This window comes from Choloepus didactylus, chromosome 13, assembly GCF_015220235.1.
Source record: "Choloepus didactylus isolate mChoDid1 chromosome 13, mChoDid1.pri, whole genome shotgun sequence".
Lineage (NCBI taxonomy): Eukaryota > Metazoa > Chordata > Mammalia > Pilosa > Megalonychidae > Choloepus > Choloepus didactylus.
In genome coordinates this window covers 56,649,195-56,674,918 of record NC_051319.1, presented here as the reverse complement: position 1 = coordinate 56,674,918, position 25,724 = coordinate 56,649,195, and the positions used below count along the sequence as shown (strand labels likewise).

General features: G+C 34.4%; 1 protein-coding gene across 5 annotated transcripts in view; it reads right to left on the bottom strand.

Annotated features, from left to right (window-relative positions):
• Positions 1–25,724, bottom strand: part of COMMD10 (COMM domain containing 10) — a 217,098-nt gene that overhangs the window by 45,094 nt on the left and 146,280 nt on the right. The gene's annotated exons all lie outside the window — the stretch shown is intronic.

The window sequence follows — 25,724 nt, the reverse complement described above, 5'->3', positions numbered from 1 at the left end:
CAAAATGTTTGCATGTAACGGAATGAGTTTAAGAAATTCATTTTTATTGGTGACCTAATCTAGAGATTAAGCCATAATATTAATATCAGAAATCTTTCTCCCACTGTTTTTAATGAACATGTGAACATATGCTTTTTTGAACATAGTATTTGAGAATTTCAGGACATGAACTTATTCATGGTAGCACCATATGTCATTTATATAGTATGGACTTGGCTTAAAGAAATGAATATTATTATTAATGGCAAGACCATGTCTTAGACTAAAAGAACTGGCCATGTTTTGCATTTAGACAATACCTATTTTTCAAGGAGCTCAAGACATTTGGTAAATTCTGACAGAAATGGTGCCTTCCTTCATCAAGCTCCCAACTAGAAGAAAACACTTTAAAAAAGACAAGTGAGATGCTGTGTCTGTCATGTAAACAGGTGGCTTCAAAATTGCAGGATTCTATTTTCAAATTAAGCCTTGATTTGTCTTTTCCAGGGCATTACAGTTAACGCCCTCTCATCTTCTGATAAGAGGAGACTGAGAGTTGTAGAAAATCAAATCTTTGCATGCAAAGTACTATGGTGAAGGCAACAGTAATGTTAGGTGCTGTGAAATGAATTGTCAAATTACAAATATAGATCTCAGTGAAGGGATAGCCTGACCAGCTGAACTTTCACTAAGCAGTAATTTTGTAACTACTGAAGGGAATGAACTAGAATATTAAACAGTACTATGGCTTCATATATACCTTCAAAATTTGAACTGAATTATAGTTAAACAAAACTGCAAAATAAAATCCTCTTTCTCCTCCCAGCACAATGCCCTGCACTTCAGTCACTAGGATTCATCTAAGGAAATGTATAGGAGTCTAGTGGCTCTTATAGAACAGGTAGTTGGAACCCAGAACAGCTTGAGTTGATTTGAGGGCCACTCATTAGTTAATGGCTCTGAAACTCTGACGTTTTAAACACTAGGTTGCAGGTTCACACTCTGGATAAAGCCTGAGTTTTTTTTTTTAACTCTTAAACTTCCCAGGAGTTATGATTTTACCAATTCAAATACATCTTTAGTGTTCAGTTCATGTTTACAAAAAACAAAAAAACAAAAAGTACTACAAGAGCAAACTATGTACTATTCATTTTCTAAAATGTATGTGTAAATAAAAACTTGCTTACATGTTAATGAAAAATGCTATAAAACCATCGGCATTTTTAGTCATTACAAGCAAATATCAACCTCATTTCAGGTTTTTTCCCTTTGTTAGAGTAAACAGCGACTAAAAAGACAATCTCCAAGGTATTGTTGTCAAATTTTATATTCTTAAAAATGCAAGACTGTAAAAGATTTGCCTGCAATATTGTCAAATATTGTAAAAATGAGCCTAAGTTGTACCTTAAATCATTTTGGAAAAGATTAATGAAGTTACAAAAAACTATTTTCATTTTGCTGGTACAAAATGTAAAGAAGAAAATGCTTAGGCATTGTGTCATTAGCTTGGGAATAAAAGGCTTGGGAATGCATAAACTAGGACTTGAAAACCGATACTCAGACAATAATCCATTTTATAAAGAGTAGAATTATATTCTCAAATTAATTAACATACTTGAAAAAACTGGTCCTAATTTGTGTCTTCAACTATAAGAAAATCGTATTTTAATTGCTAATGATGAAATATGGGCATTATAATGTCATGTTAAGGTAAGCAATTAAGAAACTAAAGAGTTATGGAAAAAATAAAACATATGTAGATCACCTATTCTCTTTAGACTTGATTTCAAAGGGCAACCCAAATAAATTTGTCCATAATGTATTAAACTCCCACTCTGTTGAAAACCTTATGAATTGATATTGGGAAGTTTTGAGGGAAGTAATAAATAGGTAGGTATGGGCCAAATGAAAATATAAAAACCTACATCAAATCAGAATAAGATGAGAGAAAATACTGCTTAGAAGAGCAGTATAGCATCTGGAGGATAAAAGTATGACTCTTGAGCCTATGTCTTAATCTTGGTTCCACTATGATTATTAAGTTTGATGACCTCACATGAGGTAACTACCCAATCTGTGCCTTAATATACTTATCTGTAAGTGGGGATAATAACAGTAACTTAAAAGATTATGTTGAAGACCATATGACATTTAAAGTTCCTAAAATAGTGAATGACCCAAAGAAGTGCTCAATACATATTAGCTAATATAAAACTAAGGGGGAAAGAATATTTCTGAAGCCAAAACACTAACAATGGCTAGCCAGTAGTATCAGAGGTTGAAGAGAGATCTAAAAGATGCAGACCAGAAATGGGAGCACTGAATCCACTAGTAACTCTTTAAAAAAAACCATTCAAGTTGATAAGTGAAGATAAAAGTCAGACCACTAAAAGTTATAAGAACTTTTAACTGCTGGTTGATAAGAACAAAGAAACCAGAGATCTGTACATACTCAAAAGGCTGCAAAACAAAAATGAGAAAATGGATGAAAAAAAAGAAGAGGCAAGAGTCAATTATTTTGGTCAACAATAACCAGAAAGATGTCAAATAAATGCAGTGAATAAAAATGTTTAATCATGATAACATGTTTTTGGAGGTGCTTAGCTGCAGGCTATAGTGAACAATTTGATAAAAGAACTTCATTAAGATTTTATAAGGATACACATCCAAATCACTCTAGCTTCACCAGTAGACAAATAAACAAATAAAAGAATAAATAAATGAGAAGCACACCCCCCAAAAAACTCTCCAAATACTCTACCCATAGAAGAACTGCTGCATATTCTTAGCAAGATTAGTAAAACCTTAAAAGGAAAGAGCAATTGTCACATCAAAATTCTCAGATTCAGTATCGCTATGGGTACACCTCTGATTTCTGATTGCATCTAGCTTTTCTGTTCAATAAACATTTTGAACATTATAATCAACTTCTTTTTAATCAAAACTAGTCATATTGGCAAATTAGGTAGTACTGAGAAATGCAATTCATTATGGTAGTTTTCTTTTTAAGCATATTTTTAAACAGTTTTGAATGCAGGTGCACTTTTAAAAGAAAAGCAAAAATTTCCACAGGCTACTGATGTCTCTAAAAGTAAGAATTGACTTTGTTAGAAAAAAGTAGAAGAGAAAACAGAAATCAAATTTTATAGGTCTCTATGAGACAGTGTATGTACAAAAGCAGTCTTACTGATGTTAATAATTTCTAACTTTCACAAAGAGATTTTTTTAAATTAGAAATGTACTTATTCACTTTTTAAATTCAATTTTATTGAGATATATTCACATACCATACAATCATCCAAAGTGTACAATTAATTGTTCACAGTACCATCATGTAGTTGTGTATTCATCACCCCAATCTATTTTTTGAACATCTTCCTTGTACCAGAAAAAGTAGTAATAAAAAATAAAAATAAAAAAGAACACCCAACCACCCTCCCCCACCCCATTCTTCATTTAGTTTTTGTCCCCATTTTTCTACTCATCCATCCCTACACTGGATAAAGGGGAGTGTGATCCACAAGGCTTTCACAATCATATTGTCACCCCTTGTAAGTTACATTGCTATACAATCATCTTCAAGAGTCAAGGCTACTGGGTTGCAGTTTGATAGTTTCAGGTATTTACTTCTAGCTATTCCAAAGCATTAAAACCTAAAGAGGGTTATCTATATTGTGCATAAGAATGCCCACCAGAATGACCTCTCGACTCCATTTGGAATCTCGCAGCCATTGAAACTTTATTTTGTTTCATTTCACATCCCCCTTTTGGTCAAGATGTTCTCAATCTCATGGTGTCAGGTCCAGATTCATCCCAAAGAGTTACAGCCAGGGAGATTTACACCCCTGGGAGTCAGAACCCACATGGGGGGGAGGGCAGTGAGTTCACCTGCTGAGTTGGCTTAGCTAGAGAGAGAAGGCCACATCTGAGTAACAAAGAGGTACTCGGGGGAGACTGTTAGGCACAACTACAAGCATGTTTAGCCTCTCCTTTGCAGTAACAAACTTCATAAGGGCAAGTCCTGTGATAAAGGGCTCAGCACACCAAACCACCAGTCCTCAATGTTTGTGAGAACATCAGCAACAATCCAGGTGAGGAAGCTCGACACCTCCTCATTTTCCCCCAGCTCCTCAGGAGGGCCCTGGATATATATTTTTATTCTCTGCCCAAATTACTTTGGGATGTGTCGCTATTTCACACTAACTTATGCAAACCCACCAGGTCTCACTTCCTATTAAAAGTTCCATGTAATTATGGTATTTGAACAAACTGTACGAGTTAAATCGTTTAGGAAATACAGATCCTGCACCAACTAAACATCTCTTCCCTTGGTCTCACATGGAAGTTGAAGTTTTAAAACACAGTCAGTATCGTCCTTTACCCTTTGGCCTGATTTGCCCCAGCCCTAACCACATCTGCTTCATTCATATCTCTAATTGAAGTCTGGACTCTTTTTCAGCTTTTTCAACAGTTGCTGTATGCGCTGATACTGACATTCATATCTGCTGAGTTCTAGCTCTGAGTTTCAGGTGTCACACAGATACCTAAAGTTCCAGGGATTGATCAGGTTACACACAAAGGGATCAGCATCTCGGAATCTGGTGATAGCCATTACAATTCAGGAATAGATGTGACTGCTGTAAGAGCTTACAATCTAGGGACCATTACAATAAGCGTTCCCCTGATAAGCTGTGTTCTAAGATTCAATTCTGAGTTTACATATTGTAGTTAGTCCATATTGGTGAGGCATTATAGTGTTTGCCTTTGTTTCTGCCATAGTTCACTCAAAATGTTCACAAAGAGAACTTTAAATTGGATCACATTGTTTCACAGCTTCTTCCTATTTCGAATAACGAAAAACATATAATTCTTACTCCATAAATAAACCCAAACTGTAAAAACTAAAATCTTTCCTTGTTCAAAAAAAAAAAAAAAAAAAAAAAAAGACAAAATTCAAGCCTGGAATTTAATTTTAAATTGCACTCATTTTCCAAAAATGCAATTAATTAAAATGAGGTTATAAACAAATCAATCTGTCCGTTTCATCAGACAGATAATTTACTCATACAGATTAACTATTGCTTTGTATGACCATTAACATGACACCTGATGACTCCCTTTTTTTTTCTGAATCTGCCTAGAGCAAGACAGTGACATTGTTTTATAATCCTATTAAAGTACATAAGGGTTTATTTCTTCTAATCTTGATAAATTAAAACTTACCAATCAAAATGCTGACATGTTATGCTTCTTTTGAAAATAACATGCCCACTTAATCAAATGGGTCAATACCAAAATAATCCATTTGTTACCATGAAATAAGACACCATTTAAGCATATTCTTCTTAAACAGGATGACTTACAATAAACCTTGCCTAAGAAATTCCTCCAAAGTCAGTAGCTTTTCAAATTGATTTCTTGGAATATAAAAATGAACTCATACAGGAGGTGAAAGCTAAATAATTGGTTTTTATTAACTCATCAAGTACTATAAACATTCAACACATTTTCCTCCTTTAGAAATACGTTGATAAACTTCCATTAAAATGGTTTCATTATCTTTTTAGTTTCTCTTAAGTTCAAAATCTGTACTTTCACATATTAAGAGAGAATAGATCAAGACGGCAAATGACACATTTCCCTCTTCCCCTTATCTCAAATTCCATATAAAACATACTTTTAAAAAGAATAAATACTAATAGTGTAGGAAAAGAAGAAAGAATATCATTGCAGACCAGAAATTTTGAGGAAGCTCTGTAAACTAAAAATCAGAGAAGATATGATTAAAGGTGAAATCAAATCAGAGAAACCACAGAGTAAAACAAGCAAAGGAGAGGCTACTGCAAAGGCCCAGAGAAACTCAAAGCTCATAGTCAGTAAATAACAAGGGCAGGAGTACATTCCCTCAAACGTGATTTCTGACTGTGGAGAGTCCCAGAGTGTCAATGGGATTAGAGAAATAGAGCACAGGCAGTCAACTTGTGGGAAAGGAGTACCAAACCCAGATGACTTACTCCTTCAACAAGGAACACCCTGCTCATCCATACCCCCTATCATTGGAGGAAGGCTTCTGTAATGAAAATCTACAGTGAAGAGGATTCTCATTTGGACTGAAGAGTAAATACTATTCAGCTACCAAGGCTACTCAATCTAGACTCCCAACTATAAATATAAATGAGCAACCAAGAATTACCAATCACTGGAGGAAATACTAGCAAAAATTCACCAAACTTAACAGTCAGGCAGAGTAAAAGAAACAGAAGAAAACCAAAGAATAAAAATAATTGACATTCTCACTGAGAATTTGAAAAGATAGCACATCATCAACAAAAGAACAATTATGAGAGAATTCTACAAAATTAAAAACATGTCTGATAAAAATAAAACAAATGGCTGAAAATGAAACATCTGTTAAAGATCAAATTACTGAGCTAGAAGATAAAGCCAAAAGATTCTCTAGCATCCACTGCAAAATGGTAAAAAAGTAAGAAGAGAAATAGAAGACAGATTTAGAAGCCCCAGAGGCTAACTAATAGAAGAACAGAAGAGGAGAGAACTGAGCAGAAAAAGTCATCATGGAAAGAAGAGAGGAAAATTTCCCTTAGCCAAAGATTGGTTCAGGCTTTCAGACAAAAGTGAGGCCACTTGAGGCAGAACACTAATAATAATCACCACCACTGACATGTAACCACATCCTGGTATAATGTCAGAATTCCAAGGATAAAATCCCCAAATCTTCCAGAAAGAGACTGGAAGAAGGAGGGAGAGGGAAGAAACAGGCTATCTACAAAGGTATGAAAATCACATCTGTATCAGAATTATTTTTAGCAACATAAGATAACAGAATTCAATAGACCAATGCCTTCAAAATGTTAAGGTAAATTTATTTAAATGTGAAATCCTATGTTAAGCCTAACTCGTGTTCAAGTGAGAGATTAAAATACACATTTTCAGCCATGCAAAGACTCAGAGTAGTTTAACAACTTCAGATAGAATCTAAAGAATTGCTAAATGATTGATCCCTTCCAGTAAAACAATCCAGGAGGAAGATATGAGGTAAAAGAAATAGTGATGCCCAAAGAGCAGTAAAAAAATTTAAATAATTATTAATGCATAATGTAAAAAATATATGATCTAAAATTAAAATAGAGTATTTTAGGATGGTTATTGGGGAAGAGGAAAGTAAGTGTGCTGGAAATCTTGTTTACAGGAGGAGATACACACACACACACACACACACACACACACACACTCACAAATTCTCTAGACATTGTTAGAAAAGAGTACCAGCACCCAGTAAGAGAAAATCTTTTGGATATCCTCAAAAAATTCCTGTTATTCAGTTATACAAAAAGATATCTGTCAATGGAAAAGAGATTCAATTTCTGTGCTTTTGGATTCAATACGAATTTGGTTTTTTCCAAATATACCCATATTTGTAGATCAATAAATCCTTATTGCTATGTAAACATCCTATATTTGTAGATCAATAAATCCTTATTGTTATGTAAACATCCTATATTTGTAGATCAATAAATTCTTATTGTTATGTAAACATGATTTGCCATTATACTGTTTCTGGAACTGCTGAGCCTTCTTTAATATTAATTAGACAAAAATGATTATATATTGTCTTGAATGTCCCAAGTGGAATAGACCAAATATGATGAAATCATGTATATGAAATTGTGATTCACAAAGTCTCAGTGTTTGTTCTTGGAAAATTATTCTCCAAAAAATTCAGTTGACCACAGACTATCTTGGAGCTACATTACCCCAAATCAGTCCATTTATAAGAATCTACTGTCTACTGCTGATGTTCCAATTAAAATTGACCTGGACCTACCATAATAGTCTTCATTTTGTTCAATAAATGAGTTTGATTTATTTTTCTTTCTCAGAAACTTGCCTTATGAAAACAACTGGTATTAAAACACACACACACACACACACACACACACAACATAAAGTCCCTAATTAGAACCATGATTTCAGGTGGAGGGCTCGCTTCTAAGATAACGCTCAAGGAAGCTAAACGAGCCTTCAATTTATTATCTACTCATTAAGAGCAAACAAACTGTCAAAACTGTTTTGTCTTCATCATCTTGCTAAAATGCCTTCCTGTATCTTTTACTTTCATAAATTTCTGATGTCAAAAAAATGTTTCTATAGCACAGAACATCTGGAAATCGGGAATACAGCAGTTCAAATATTAAGTAGGAGAAAAACAGAAGTTTATCTTTTAATTCAGTAGGCAAAAAGCTACATATTAAAAACATCTATAAAGGGCCTTTACATGACCTAAACACTTGTTTGTATCTTGTTTCAAATGTCAAAGTGAGATACAGAAGAGAAATTCTTTTGCCATAGACCTTTTTTAAAAATGCCCATCCTTGGACTTCTTGAAACATAATTCCAAGAACCATTAGTCAAGACTCCAGATCATCTCAACTGTCATATGGGTACATAGGCAAAGGTAATCTCTATGCCACCCAAAGTACAAAGCATAAAACTCAATTACAGTCTAAAATCCACACACAAATTATGCATACTATAATTATGTCAACACTACTGACCTTGGGGAGCTGGTAAATAGTCTTCATATAATCAATAACCTCAAAATAAATAGAAGTTGGAAATTTTACCAGTTGAAGTTTTCACTGGTCTCCAACGTCAGACCCATTCAGTGATACAAGATCATTTTGGATTTTACAACATCATGTTTAACTTCCATTACATTTTAGATTTTTTTCTTCTGATCATGCAGCCATCCAGAAGCCAGGCAAAGCATTTTAATAAAGTAAACTACTTCAAACTTGCCACCCCTGGGATATTTTTCAAATGCTTTTGGAAAATTTTATACAAATTAATTTCAGTCATGCATATTTGGGTTAATTTACTTAACAGATATATTTTGCTGAGATTGATTACAAAAGTAGCTCTATATTCATATGAATAAAAATATGAGGAAATGAGAAAAATTAAGGTTGGGTCTAACTGCAATGTTTCTGATCACTACATTCAATTCACATTACTAAATGTTCTAAAGACAAGAAATATGTTCGTCTCTTCCACTTAATGAGTTCAACATTTCTCAGTGGTTTAAAAAATGCATTCTATAACTCTTCCAGACATAAAAGATACAACTCAGGGAGTAAATAAATCTGAATATGCACAGATAGCATATACATACATTATTAAATATTAGCATTAGATTATGCTATATTAAATTCAAATTAAGATCATGAAATGTAAAGCCTATCCATATGTTCCTATATCATATCCTATCAATATATCAATATCAGCCAATGAAAATGTCTTCAGAGGAAAAAGTAACTTTTGGTAGATTCCTGAGACTGGGCTACCAAAAGCAAGCTACTTTTGAAAATAGAGTCTGCTTCAATTTGTGGAAAATCTGTACAATGAAGAACAAATACATAGTGAACAATAAATCTGAGGGTAAGAACTCACCAAAAAATTAAGCATTTGGAGTAATATGAGGGCTTTAGAAAACCATGGACAAAGTAGGTTTCATCTGTCTTCTATACTTTGTAACATTAACTAGGAACTCTATGCATATCAAGGCAGGTGCTTTAGTGTCAGGCTTCACTTTAGGCAGGTACTTTCATGAACTGGTAGGAAGCCAGCTGTCAGGCTTCAGCATCCAAAAAACCAGAATGATGTAGGCTTAGTTGTAGAGTGCCAAGATGCATAACAGAAACCTTACCCCTTCCCATATGGTTCATTCTGTTCCTTCTGAGGTGAGGCTCTGGTTTCTTGCATAGTGGTACAAAAGTGGGGCAGGCGAGCCAATTGTCCTGGTTTCGAATACAGACCTTTATTTACTCCTGTTTTCAGCTCTACAACTTCCTCCTGCCTTTCTATATACTTGCAGATTCTAAGTCCAGAGACTTTCCAAGGTTCAGGTTGGCTGATCAATTGGTTCCCTTTCTCCTTTGTAGCCTCCTCACAGTCTATTTCACTAGTCAACTCCCATCTTTCCTTTCCCCAGTAATTTCTTAAAAACTCACAAGTGCTTGTGAGTCCCGATTTTCTACGCTGCATAGATTTATACCTTTATGTGCTTCTAAGCTATTATGTAATGAGGTCTGAGGAGAGACAAGAAGTCTGCATGTGTGCTTAGTTCTCCATCTTAAACCAGGTAGGACCACTTTCTTTTTCCTTTTATCCAGCCTACTTCTATCTAGTGCCTGTAATTGCGTATAATAATCTTGTCTGCTAAACTGTAGAACAGCTAACCTTTCTAAGATCTAAACAAATAAACAAAAAACTTCACTGCATTTCAATTTGATATGAGTTGTCTATGGATGGAAAGCCAGCAGTTATTTTCATACCTGAAGGATAATACATTAATATACTCAATGGATAATTTAAAAAAACTAATCCATCTCGGAAACTAAAAGATAAAAAAGTAATTTTTTCCTGTTACTGCAATAATGGAATAATTACCAAATTAGCAGCAAGATAATGAAAACTAAAAGTCTGAACTAAAAATTGAGACTTTTTTCCAAAAAAGGCAATGCATAAAAAGATTGACTATGACAGAATATGGAAGTTTGGGGGTACATAAATTATCATTATTTATAAAATCTCATTTGAAAAAATCATAATATAACCTATAAAAATTCTGTAATCAGATATTGACTTTACAACAAACATACCACCGACTAACAAATATGATTGTTAAATGTCTTATGTGAACCACACTTAACTGAATCACAATGTTGATTTATTAATTTACAGCCATTGGCTAATTGTTGGTTACATTTCATAAAGTCAGACATAGAACTGATCTCTAGCCAAGAATTCCCAAAGAAGCAGAAATATAAAAAGAAGCACAAGTCATATAAAGGCAGCTTAAAATCTGCATCGTATTAACATGCTATTTTAAAGATTTTAATTGACTACAGAAAGAGAAAAAACATTTAAAAATTATGATAGTACAGTTTATTTAATATAAATCCATTGAACTTCTTAGTTCTGCTAGCATTATCTTTTAGACTTCAAATTTTACATAGCCAGGGGGGGAAAATAAACTGATCTCATTTTTAAATTCTCTTGTCAATTTCACACTCTCAGTACTTTACTTATTAATGCTTTAGTATTTTATTAACATTATGAATAACAATTACTTTTTATTTAATGTTACAGTAACTTCAAAATCATTAAATGCAACAAATATGTTTAGAATTAAAAGTCTATATTAATATGAGTGCTACAAAACCAGTCTTTGTGATTTGCCATGGCAGGTCATTTGATTTATCCAGATGTCTGAAAGATGAAAGATCCAAATGCTAATCCACAATAAACACTAAAATAATGCTTGGGAAGCTACCTCACTGTTGTCATAAAACAAAAAATGAAGAGTATTTCAATAAAAGTAAACATTTATTTATAATCATAATCTTATCTGAAATAGCCCCTGAATGTATCAAGGTAAAGAGAATACGGGGTGAAAATTTGACTTTAAGGGAAGCATATGGCTGGTAAAAGTAACTATGCTTTGAAGTAAACCGATAAAATATCCTAATACATTTTTTTTCATTCACTAAAAGCAATACAACTTGCTAAAGACAATATCATTGACATTTAACGCAGGTTAAAATTCTAGTAAGTATTATACCATTTATTCCCATTTAGTATTCCTTTGATTTTAGAACTCTCAAGTATGCTTATCAATATGGCAATAAATTAATTTTGTTTTTTTCAAAAAATATGCATGTTGAGACACTGCTTTTTTTTCCTGTGTCTAATCTTCCATTTCAACATTGTAGTGCATTTTAGAATCCAATAAAGCCATAACTGGGTTGCCTCAAATGATAGATTTTTGAGTTTTATTTTAGTTTTGCTTTTAAAGATCAGTAGGAAAGTAAGGAAAAACAAGATTATCTGTACAGCCGGGCCATTGCAGCTCTCAATTTTGTCTCTAACACAACCAACATAGACTTCTATTTAAAAACTCTATACTTAGGGATACCCCCAAAGATTCTATAATTCTTTAGACCAAGGCAGCTGTTTTAAGACAAAGTAAAACAAAATTACTACACAAATAAAACTGCATAGGCTACTGTGATGCCTAACTAGGGTCTGGAATACCTGGTATAGATTAGGTCTAAGAGCTTTACTTTTCCAGTCTTCTTTACCTTTCCTTAGTCTGTGGTAAAAGCCTTAACTCTTTCTATGTCATCCAAGGTTACCTGCTTTATATATGCCTAACTCGCATGTTATATTTTTTCTAATTATCCCTCACAGGGCTGCCATGTAATTCATCTATCCTAGAAATGAAACTTTCAATGTTGCCCCAAAGCTACATTGAAGTCAATTCATGTATTCTAAAATTTCATTTAAGGGGAATTCAAGGTCATGGAAGGATGACTGCTTAATGAATATTCTGATGTGAGCATGTGGTGATATGGAGCTTGATGAAAAATGCTCAAGTTTTGAGCCTTTATGCATTAAAAAAAGGAGTACATGACAAAAAGCATGGGTTTCTGGGCAAAAGCAGTGCAGGTGAATTCAATGATATATTAGTTTATACCTGGCAGTAGAAATTATGTTGGTTTGGGACCAAAGAATATATGTTGGTTTTGAACTCAGCAATCTGAGGAAAAAAGATATGATAATCTTTTTTTCAAAAGAAATTTCCTATCGATAAGGAAATCTTCATCAGTTATTACAGGAGATATCTTACCGTGGCCAGTGCATAGTACCCTCTTTTGGATATACCTTATGTGGCCTAGAAACAGTTATGCATTTTTTTAACTATTATTATTTTTTATTGAGATTGAATAACTGTATGGTATATGAACAAAGATCCCAAGTGTACAACCAATTGCCCCTGGTACCATCATACAACTGTGCATCCATCACCACAATTAATTTCTTTTTCAATTTTTAGAACATTATCATTACTCCAGAAGAGAAAGAAAGACAAAAAAAGGAAACAAATCCTCCCATACCCCTAACCACCCCCCCTCCATTATTGACTCCTAGTATTGGTATAGTACATTTGTCACTGTTGATGCAAGAACATTAAAATACTACTAACTGTAGTATATAGTTTGCAATAGGTATATATTTTCCCTATATGCCCTTCTATTATTAACTTCTTGTTATGGTGTCATACATTTGTTCTGGCACATGAAAGAGATTTCTAATATTTGTACAGTTAATCACAGACATTGCCAACCACAAGGTTCACTGTTCCCATCTTTTAACATCCAACTTTCCTTCCGGTGACATACATGACTCTGTGCTTCCCCTTAACACCACATTCATGTACCATTCAGCACTGTTAGCTATTCTCACAACATGCTACCATCATCTCTGTCCATTTCCAAACATTTAGGTTCAACCTAGTTGAACATTCTACTCATAATAAGCAACTGCTCCCCATTCTTTAGCCTCATTCTATATCCTGGTAACTTATATTTCATGTCTATGAGTTTACATATTATAATTAGTTCATATCAGTGAGACCCTGCAACATTTGTCCTTATGTATCTGTCTTATTTCACTCAATATAGTGCCCTCAAGGTTTCTTCATCAACCAATTTTTTTAAAGACAGTTTTATTCACACATCATACGTTCTGTCCTAGTAAACAATCAATGGCTCCCTGTATAGTCACGTATTTATGTTTCACCACGTCACCATTAGCTATATAAGGACATCTCCATTTCTTCCACAAAGCAAGAGGAAAGGCCAAAGAAGGTAGAGAGACAAAAGAAAAAGAAAAAAGAGAAAATAAACAAACATGACAGCTAGAGAGCAACAAAAGGAAAGATAGCATTAAACTTAAGTAGAATAAAGAGTCAGACAACGTTACTAATGCCAAGAGCCCCATATCCCTCCCTTATGTCCCCCACTTATACGCATTTAGTTTTGGTATATTGCCTGTTACATTCAGCGAAGCATAATACATTTTTGTTAATTATAGTCTATAGTTTGCATTCATTGTATTTTTCTCCCAATATCTCATTATTTTTAACACCTTGCAAGGTTGACATTCATTTGTTCTCCCTCATGAAAAAACATATTTGTACATTTTTTCACAATTGTTGAGCTCTCTAGGTTTCACTGAGTTATAAGTCCCAGTCTTTATCTTTCCTCTTTCCTTCTGGTGTCCCACATGCTCCTAACCTTCCTCTTTTGACCAAACTCACAGTCATCTTTGTTCAGTATACTTACATTGCTATGCTACCATCACCCAAAATTGTGTTCCAAACCTCTCACTCCTGTCTTTTCCTATCTGTCTGTAGTGCTCCCTTTAGTATTTCCTATAGAGCAGATATCTTGTTCACAAACTCTGTCATTGTCTGTTTGTCAGACTATTTTAAACTCTCCCTCATATTTGAAGGACAGTTTTGCTGGATATAGGATTCTTGGTTGGTGGCTTTTCTCTTTCAGTATCTTAACTATATCACAACACTTCCTCTTGCCTCCATGGTTTCTATTGAGAAATCCACACAGTCTTATCAAGCTTCCTTTGTAAGTGATGGATCACTTTTCTCTTGCTGCTTTCAGGATTCTCTCTTTATCTTTGACATTTGATAATCTGATTATTAAGTGTCTTGGCATAGGCCTATTCAGATCTATTCTGTTTGGGGTAAGCTGCGCTTCTTAGATCTGTAATTTTATGTCTTTCATAAGAGATGGGAAATTTTCATTGATTATTTCCTCTCTTATTGTTTCTGCCCCTTTTCCCTTCTCTTCTCCTTCTGGGACACCCATGACATGTACATTCATGCATTTCATGCTGTCATTCAATACCCTGAGACATGCCCATATTTTTCCATTCTTTTCCCTATTTGTTCTTTTGCGCGTAGGATTAAGGTGTCTTGTTCTCCAGTTCGAGTACTTTCTTCTGTGTCTTGAGATTTGCTGTTGTATGTCTCCATTGTGTCTTTCATCTCATGTTGTGCCTTTCATTTCCATAGATTCTGCAAGCTATTTTTTTGAACTTTCGATTTCTACCTTATGTTCTCCCAGTTTTCATTATATGCTTCATCTCTTTTGCCATATCTTCCCTAAACTTTTTGAATTGATTTAGCATTAGTTGTTTCAATTCCTGTATCTCAGTTAAGTGTAAGCTTGTTCCTTTGACTGGGCCATACTTCATTTTTCTTAGTATAGGTTGTAGTTTTCTGTTGTCTAGGTGTCTCGTTTCCTTGGTTACCCCAATCAGGTTTTCCCACACCAGAATAGGTTCAGGTCCCAAAAGGGGGCAATATTCAGTATCAGGTTTCCCTGAGGGCGAGCCTTCCCAGCTCTGGGACAATTAGTTGTGGGTGTGCGAAAGACTACTGTCCATGCCTGATATTGTGGCGTGTGTGCATGATGCTGGAAACACTTACTGTCACACTGAGTTTTTTGGCACGGCTCTGGGCTTTGGCTCTGGCACCAGGCAGGAGCGTTTCCGGCCCACTGAGGAAATGGCTACAAGGGGCATGGTTTTTTTTCCGCTTTTGGCTCACCTCTGCCTTCCTCACTCTGAAACAATTAGCAGCGGGTGCACGAAAGGCTATCTTCCATGCCAGATATTTAGGCGTTTGCACAGCCTGTTCCTACCAAGCTTCACTTTGTGGTTCTCGCTGCCGTATCTGCAGCCGCTTTTGGGTTTTTTCAAAAAAAGAACTAGTCTGCCTCCAAATGCCAACCCTCAATTTCCCCACACCGCAGCGTGGCTGCCAGATATTCAACAGCTTACTCACTCATTTTAGAACGCAGACTCCCGGTTTCACCAAGCGCATGGCCCCTGTGGATTTAGCAGACCTTGTCCAGCCAGTGCATCGCTGGAACTGGTGTTCTGGGTCACTTTTTGGCTTTTATCTACCATTTTTCACGAAGTTGTTTTTTTGCCCTGTCTCTCCTAGCTGCCATCTGGGGTTCTCCTAAGATATTCTTTAAATTACGTTTTTTTTTACCTTACCCTCACACACAAATTGAAGAAAAAGATCATAATATTTTATTCCTGAAGCAGGGGAAGACTCTAACATTAAAAGAATAATTACTTAAGAGCCAGAAATAACTCATCCCCTCTTTTTTGTTGTTGATAAAGATGCCAAATTAAGCTGTCGATGTGAACAGATTAGAGAGTGAAGTGAACCTGTTTTGAACTGAGATTTCTTTTAAAATATATCAGCTCCTGCAGAAAACAGATAATAATAATTGTGCTTTTATTCCAAAAATACCATTGTGAATGGTCTAATTTGGGGAATGCTGATCCCACAAATATGAAGCTTTTTGAGAGGGAGAGAAAGAGTTGGAGGAAATTTATTAGGCTTAGTGATTAAACACACCACAAATTAATGTACTAGAAAATAGGACAATTATTACAAAATAGTCTTTGTGCAGCTATTTAAAAACAACCCCCTCCCCCAAAAGGAAAACAAACCAGGCATTTTTTTCTTAACTTTTCATGGTTTTCTGAGCAAATTTTATAAAAATAAGAAAATCCTTAGATGAATATTTATGTGAGGAGCTATTTCGTGAATCATTTGGAGATTTAAAGTAGGGGTTGCAATGTTTAGATCTGCATTTTAGAAAATCAAGTATTTGCTGAGTGTCTGCCATAGACCTAACAAATTAGAGATGGGTAGTTCCTAAATTACAATACATGAAAAATTGTGGAATAACTTCCGCCTTATACACAGAATATTTTTTCAAATTGATGTCAAGAGAAAATTTCCAAATAAAAGTTTTCTGGTTGGACTATCAATGAGATGTTTACTCCTTGACAGTTTAAATCACTTACGTGCTAATATTATTTAATCTACAAAGGTTGATATAAAGCATGGTGTGTGTAAATGAGGAAATGTATAATATAATACCGGGGTATGGAAAAAAGTATTAGAGCACATATATTTATCTAATTCTTTTCTTTTTTGTGTTATGTAAAATGAGTACATTACATGATACATATATATATAAAATACATAAAGGGCGAATACTCCAAAATTTTTATTGATAGAGTAGACAATCAAGGAAGGTTTGCGTAAAACAATAATTTTCAGAAATAACATTAAGGAATATTTCATAACCTGGGAATGGTGTTATTTCTTAAATAAGGCATGGAAAGCAAGAACCATGAAGGAAAAGATTGAGAAATCAGACCATATTAAAATTCAGAACTTTTCTTCATCAAAAGATACTATTAATGGAAACAACCCAGGTGTCCATCAACCAATGAATGGGTAAACAAAATGTGGTATATATACCTACGAAGGAATAGTATCCAGCAATAAGAAGGAATGAAGTCCTGAAGCATGTGACAACATGGATGAACCTTGAGGGCATTAGATTGAGTGAAATAAGTCAGACACAAAAGAACAAATATAGTATGACCTCACTAATACGAACTAATTATAATATGTAAACTCACAGAGATAAAATCTAGAATATAGGTTACCAGGAGATAGAATGAGGCTCGAGAACAGGGAGCAGATGCTTAATATGTACAGAATTTTAACTAGGTTGAATTTCAATGTTTGAAATTGAATAGAGGTGATGCTAGCACATAATGGTGATAGTAATTAACAGCAATGTATTATATATGTGATTGTGGTTTAAAGGGGAAGTTTGGAGTCATGCAGGTCACTAGAAGGAAAGCTAGAGCTTAAAACATGGGACTGTACAACACAGTGAACCCTGTAGTGAATGATTACTGGGATTAACAGTACAAATATTAAAAAGTTCTTTCATTAACTAGAACAAATGTATGATACTTTTATAAGTAGTTAACAATACAGCGGTATATGGGAAAATTGCAAACCATGAAGTAAATTTAACAGTAAATATTTTTATATTCTTTCATCAACAGTAACAAATGTACTACACCTATGCTGGGGTCAATAATGGGGTCGGGGAAGGGGTTAAGGGATGTTTTGTGGTTTTTTGGTTGTTGTTTTTTTTTTGTAATGAAATGTTTTAAAATTGATTGTGGTGATAAATATACAGGTAGGTGATGATACTGTGAGCCATTCATCGTACACTTTGGATGGATCTGTATGGTGTGTGTGAATATATCTCAATAAAACTGCTTTAAAAAAGAAAAAAGACACTATTAAGACAGTGAAAAGGCATGCAACAGATTGGAAAAAGACAACTGAAACATATATAATCAATAAAAGGCTTGTATCTAGAATTTCTAAAAATCAGTGTAAAAACCAGACAACTTGATGGATAAACAGACAAGAGACCTGAAAAAGTACATTACATAAGTGGATCTCTAAACAGCCAATAAACATGTGAAAAGGCGCTCGGTCCATCAATAATTAGAGAAATGCAAACTAAAAGCTCAATATGATTCTGCTCTATAAACTCACCAGAATGATTAAAATTAAAACATTGACAAACCAAGTGCTGGAGAAGATGGTAGGAAACAAATTGGTACAGATACTTTGGGAAACTGTTTTACATTATCTCTAAAGTTGAAGTTGTGATCCAGTAATTCATATCTAAATATAAACTCACCAGAAATGTATATACATATGCACTAATCAAAGCATCAACTCAAATTTCCATTTATTTGAAAAACGGCTAAATACAATGTGGTATGTTCACCCAATGGAATAGTACACAGCTAGGAATATAAACAAAGCAGTGCTTCACAAAATATGGATGAACCTCACAAATGTTGAGTAAAAGAAACCAGATACAGAAGAGTACATTGACTGATTCTATCATACAAAGCTTAAAAACAAAACAAAACAAAACAAAAAAACAGGCAAAACTCAACTACTGTGTTAGAACAGTTAGGACAGTGATTAACTTTAGGGAGCGGAGAAGGAGCAATGGTTAAGAATCAGGAGGAGGACTTCTGGGGATGCAGGTAATGTTTTATTTCTTCAGTTGGTGGTAGTTACACAGATGTGTAAAACATTGAGCTATATGTATGTTATGTTTCATTAAAACATGGAAAACAAAGTTAACTTTAGCAGCTTTAGCCTGAAAACAAATTTATCATATTCTTAAACAATGGGCAAATTTTTCTTCTGACTTTTCACAGATTACTACTGATTAAAGAGAAAAGTAAAATTACTTCAGTGTAATAGCTAAAATACTCTCTCTCTTTTTAAAATCACCATTAGCAAGTGCATTGTTTATTTTAGCTTTTATTTATCGGCCATTGACAACTTAAAAGTCTTCACAGAAACCAACTGGGAAGGAACAGTTGAGCATGAATACTGGAGTAGTTACTTCAAGACAACTCCGAAAATAACAGTTAAGGAATATGAAACAATGTTCTTAATGAAAAACTAAAGTCAAGTTGTATTTAAAGAACCACTTATGACATATATGAAAATAACTACTTCTGTACTGAATGATACTACTTGACACTCCCTCTGCAGCAGAAAGTCATCTAAATCAGCTGTACTCGACCATGCAAAGCTGAAGAGTCACTACAAACAGCCAAATGTTATATGGGCGGTGGAAAGAACGACAAAACCTCACTGCCACATTCTGAAGGGCTGACAACCTGCTTGGCACTAATAGCATTCAGGATTGCATATTATATCCATTTCAGAAGTCCAGGTTACAACTGCATATTTTTTTCTGTTACCAGTAGCAAGCAAACTGCCTTTTGTTATTTATTCATTGATATACTGAGCATTAAACTGGGATGAAACAAAACAGGTCTGATTAGAAATGGAAGGCTTTGAGATGTTACAAGTGGGGGCACAGACATGGGTATAACATTCTAGACAAACAGGCTGAATATCACTGTACTAAAGAAAGTTTTTAATATTAAAGTCTCAAAATAATTTAAAAAAATACATGAGTAGGGACAAATTCAATCCATGGTGTTCGGAATGGTACTCTCTGCCTCAAAAGAACTTGGCATATATGCTCAGAAATACCACTGCTTAATAAGCTGAAAAACATGAAAAAGCAAATTAGATGGTGTTGAATATTTCCATAGATATAAAATAGCTTTATATATTAACCCATTTAATCTTCCAACAACCTATGAGATACAGAAGGAGACAGAGAGAAGCAAGTAACTTGTATGAGGTCACATAGGCAGCATTTGGACCCAGACAATCTGACTATAATTTCATGCTCTTATCTGAAGGGATTGGTCAATTCTAGCTAAAAAAAAAATACACATATAAAATATATGGAGCACAGAACATGTATAAGATTTATTCATTCAACAAACATTTATTGAGTGCTTACAATGGGCCAGGCACTAAGAATATAACAGTTTATAAAACAAAAGCCTCCTGTTCTCATGGAGTCTGCATTTTAGTGGATGCTGACAGGAAATAAATGAGTAAAATATATAGCCTGTCTAAAGGTAATAAATGCTATGAAGGTATGAGGTGTGCTGGAAGTGAGGGGGATTGCTATTTTATGTAAGGTGGTCAGGGAAGGCCTCACTAATATGATTGAGTAAAGATCTGAAAGATGTGAGAGGGTAAACTATTGGGATATCTGGAAATAGAATATTCCAGATGGAGGAATCACCAAGTCCAAAGTCCCCAAGGAGGAGGCATACTAATATCTTCAAGAAATGACGAGTATGTCTGGAGCACAGTAAGCAAGAGGGTGATTATTATTATATGGAATGTAAAAGAGGTAGTGGGACGGGTTACATATGACCATTGTTAGAACTTAAGCTATTGTTTTGAGATGGGAAACCATTCGAAGGTATGCACAAAAAAAAAAAAAAATCAAAGTATTTGGGGATTTTAGGGTTCTAGGAGAATCCTTGGGAACAGGGAAAGTGAGGTTTTGCATTAACAGGAGAGGTGAAGAGCATTAAGTAAAAATAAGAGGATCTAATCAGTGAGGCTAATATGTCTGAAGGGTCACAATTCATATTGACAAATAAGAAAGGAAGGGAGAAAAGGCTAAATTTTCTCAGGCACTGTGGTTGGGAAGACCAGGGTCTGACACCGACTACACCTATTATAGAAGCCAGGTGACAATCGAGGCAGGAAGTAAGAAACAAAGTTACGGAAAATCTCATCAGCATCAAAGTAATATAATGAGATTCCTCATGGAAATTCTGTTGGAGAAGGGCAGAGAATGCCACTGGACAGCCAAAGCAATCATCTAGGGCAGCTTTGCTAACTGACACTCAAAAGTCAGACATTTGAAAGTTTGTTTAAAAGCAAACAAACAAGCAAAACTTTAGATAGCACTGGAAGAAAAACAATTTCAATGTTGTAACAATTATCAAAACAAGGTCACATAAACAGGAAAAAATACCCATAGTTCAGATATAAAATCCCATGGTAGCAATAATCTAACGCATATGGCTTTGAAGATGGGTAAAAATATTGCTTTAATACAGTAAAACTGATGAATCAGGAATGATATAGAGTGCTTATGCAAATATGTTTGAAATAAAGTAAAATACAGCGCTCCGATGCAGAAGGTACTGAAGTGTCCAGTAATGTTGCATTTAAATAAGGCAATTTGGCAGGAACTGAATGTATCTGTAAATAATTTACATACAGATTGAGTTATGAACCAGCTAAAAAATAGCATGATTTCTAAAAACATACCCAATAGAGTAATTTTGTCTCTAAGGTTAAAGAGTGCTGATTTTAAACGAGTCTCAGTGTCCCTTCTGTGAAGAGATCCTTCAAAGTATAAATGATTGGGAGAGTACGGGAAGCAGCTTGACTGGCATCCCAGGAGTGCTGGGGAAAAAGGGCAACAGCTCTACTAATCAGCCACTCACAGAAGAGTCCTGGTCAGAGCAGCAGAGTTGGGGTCTCACATTTTTCATTTTGCTGGAAAACCCTCACCCAGTCTGTCTACATCCAACTGACGAACTTATTCACCCTTGAAGGTATATGTAAGAGAACATATAAATCAATCATTTACATAATTTCAGATCTGTGCATTCTATACATATTTTCCCATTTATTTTCTTATTTTAAATTACTTTATTTATCAAATAAAAAACCATTTCCAAACAAAACAAAGCAATGGGAAAAACAAATATCCTGAAATAACTTCTTTCCTACCAATATATTCCTACCATACCAAAAGAAAATTAACAAACCATAGTCGCACCTGAGCATTCTCATCTCATTAAGATTACCCTCAACATCTTGTCTGTTCTTATTCGATTATTGCTCCCCCTTCACTAGCTGCTATCTATCTCTAGGTCCCCTATATTCTACAATATAAGACACTTATTTTACGTTTATTTTCTTTATTTGTGCAATGTGCCAGCACCTACTTAATTTTTTAAATAAGGAGCCCTAATACAATTAAGAGAGAGTAGGGGCCCACAATAAGAAGCCCATCAATCAAAAACATTAAATGGAGAACAGATTGATAATGAATCTTTTCAGTTTCTTTGAGAGTTTGTGGTCTTTCAGAATTCAAAATTGTAAAAGCTGCGATTTCTTTTGGCTGATAATTGTAGGACTGCTGCTTGTTTGTTAGAATTTTAGTTCCCAGTTGAATCAGTTGCTTTCTTGGACAGCTGCAAAACTGTCAGATGTATATTTCAGGTACTTCATTTTCCTCTTACGCTTCTGGGTTAGATTTCCTGTTTCTTTGTTCTCACCCTTCATCTATTGTGATTTTCTCTTTCATTTAATTGGAGTATATCCTCAAGGATCTTCCATGGAAATGGCATTTTTGAGATGCACTTGCAGAGTTCTTGCATGCCTGAATTATCTTTGGTTTGCTTTCACATTTCATGTGTAGTTTCGGTATGTAGACTTCTATCTAGTTTCAAAATCATTCTCCTGCAGAAATCTAAAGTCATTTCTCCATTGTGGTCTAGAATTCAGGAATGCTGATGAAAAGTCTAATATCAGTTTGATTTATGTTCTTTTGTTGGTAATCTATTTTTTTCCTTTGGATCTTTTAGGATTTTCTCCATTACCTTTGGTGGACTGAAACTTGAAGAGTATGTGTGTTTAGATATGAGTACTGTATTCATTCATTCTTTCTGCTTAATACCTGCTCAACTCTTCCATCTGAAGATTAATTGCCTCATTCAGGTTAGAGAATTTTAAAAATAATATTTCCTTAATGTCCTTTCTGTAATGGACATACATTGTTTGTGCCCACCCACTATCTTTAAACACCCATTTATATGTATTAGTTTCCACATTATTAAAGAATAACAAATACCATATAGTTTTTTTAGAAAGTGATACATACTATGGAAAATGAAAAAAGCAGAGCAGAATAAGAGAGTTCAGGTGAGAGAGTTGGAAGTGGGTAAGGAGTTCAGATTGCAATTTTCAAATTGGATGATCAGGGTATGCCTCACTGAGAAGCTGACATGTGACCATTGAGAAGAGAATACATGGATATCGAAAGAAAGACATTCTAGGTAGAGGATGCACGTACTACAAAGACCATAAAGTGTCCCTGGCATGTTTGAGTTACAGTAGAAAGATTAGTGTGGCTGGAGTGAACTGAGGGAAATGAGTTTGGAACATAAGATCAGAGAAGTAATTTTAAGTAATCCTTAAAGGACAGGTCATTTAGGATTCTATAGGCTACTGTAGAGACTTTATAGTCCAAGCAAAACTGGAAGTCTTTGTAGGGGTAGAGAAGTAATGGTTAAATTTCAGCATTTCCTCTTTGATTGGTAATATCATTAAAACAGGTTTAATATGCCAGTTTTAAAAATTACACAATTGATTTACAATGTAGTTCTGTCAGAAGTTCAGAAATTAGGAAAAAAATCAATACTATACCATGCTTTTATTCTAAAATGGTAATGCTACAGGAAAACAATTTATGCAAGATTTGTAAGTAGAAGTATTCTTAGAAAATATTTCAGTCATGTAAGTAGTTATCTCCAATCTACTTTTCAATTATATGTTCAAACTTTTACTTGGCAGAGTTCATTTGGTTTATATTATTAAAGAAAATAATACAGTAAATACATTTTCCATTTCTTGCAAGTTAACAGTGTTGTTAAATCTTACATCCCCTGATCTGTACTAATAAGATCACCTCCTACAGAGAAGAGTTAGAATAATAGTAGAGACCTTGGGAAAGATATTAAATGACAATAAAGCTAAGGGGTCAGAATATAATGTCATTATTGTTTCAAAGCAGTTTTCTTAGTTGTAATCAAGGTAAATTTAATAAAACTAAAAACAATCTGCTTCTAGAATGTTACAATCTCCTGTTTTAAGTAAATTCATATTATCTGGAAATCAATACGGCTCATATTGCACACAAACAAGGTCTGAAAATAGTAGCACCCCAGAGCTCCAACAGGATGCCATATCCTTGAACTTGTTAGACCAACATGAAAAGGCTGTTTCCTGGAAGAAATGATGCTTCTGAGTAAGACATATCTTAAAATATTATTTCCAGAATAGTATTGCAACTACTATAATAAAACATTATCAGGAAATTGTCAGCTGATTGTTCACAGCATTAGTGACAGAAAACTTGCTCATATTTACCAGACCACATGACAATTAAGAGCAGAACATTTTCATGGTTAAAAGGTTAAAAGGCAGGCGTTTTCAACAGAATCTCTAATGATTCTATTATGTATTGTCTTGACCATTTTAACTTTTAACTGGTTTAACATAATTTTAAAAAAATTATGTCCCTAAAAGTTACAACTGTTATTAGAAACCAGTTTAAATTTCCATTAAAATTTATTAAACAAACCTCAAGCTTCTGCTCTGAGAACTTCATGAGGAAATATTCTCTAGGCTATAGCGGTGTTAGTAGAATATTCCAACATTAATTTTACAGTTGGTTTTGAGAATAAAGAAATGTGTGGGCTCCCCAAGAGTCCATATTCAACTGAACTTTATCAATTTTACTTAAGCCATAAAAATTCATTTCTACTAGCGACAATATGAAAAAAAAAAAAAATCTCACACTCTTGATAGGGGGCAAACTCCTATGGACCGAATCCAGCAAAGCAGAGAACAAGGCTTGTGAGGGAGACTCAGCTTTGACACAGCACCACTGGATAATACTTAAACTAGTAATTGCTTCTGTCATTTACAAATATGGATCTGCTTAACATCTTCAATTATTCAGATTAATCATTTGGGTGATTCTAAACTGCTTTGAAGACTACATTTAAGTTTCCAAGTTTTTTGTTGTTTTTTCTTCAAGTATAAAGTAATTCTAGCATCCTAGTAGTAACATACTGCAACAACTTGATTTGTCAAAAGTATATATCTGTCTTCTCTATTGAGGACATCAATGATACGTCATTCACAAATTTACACTTAATTTAAATCATGGATTTGGACCATGATGGCTATACTAGAAAAACCTTTTCACACAAGGATCATATTGGACTTTATACTCTTAGTTACCAACAATCCTTATAACATTTGTTCAATTTGCTTTCCCTCCCCAAAAAACCTCCTATCATAAATTTATTATACTCATTTCTAATAGTCATTAGGATTATCATAATCACTGGATACTGCAGAAAAAGGGAGAAGATTAGACTTGTTTTGTTTTGTTGTTGAAGTAATATCATAATCCTGGAGCTCAAAGCAACTCACCTGGGTATTAGAGTGCTTATAAATTTTTGGCTTTGCCTCTCTTTGAGTAATACATTTTAAAAGTCACAAAGAAAGCAAATGCTGACTATTCTAGAATTCAGCACTACATTAGAGCAGCATTTGCCGGTACTTCCCCCACTTCCACTGTACTTAGAGAAGATTTGTAAAGATTCAAAACAATGCAAACAATAACAGTTGTCATATGATCAAAATTTAAGTGTAAACCAATTAAAGATCCCTG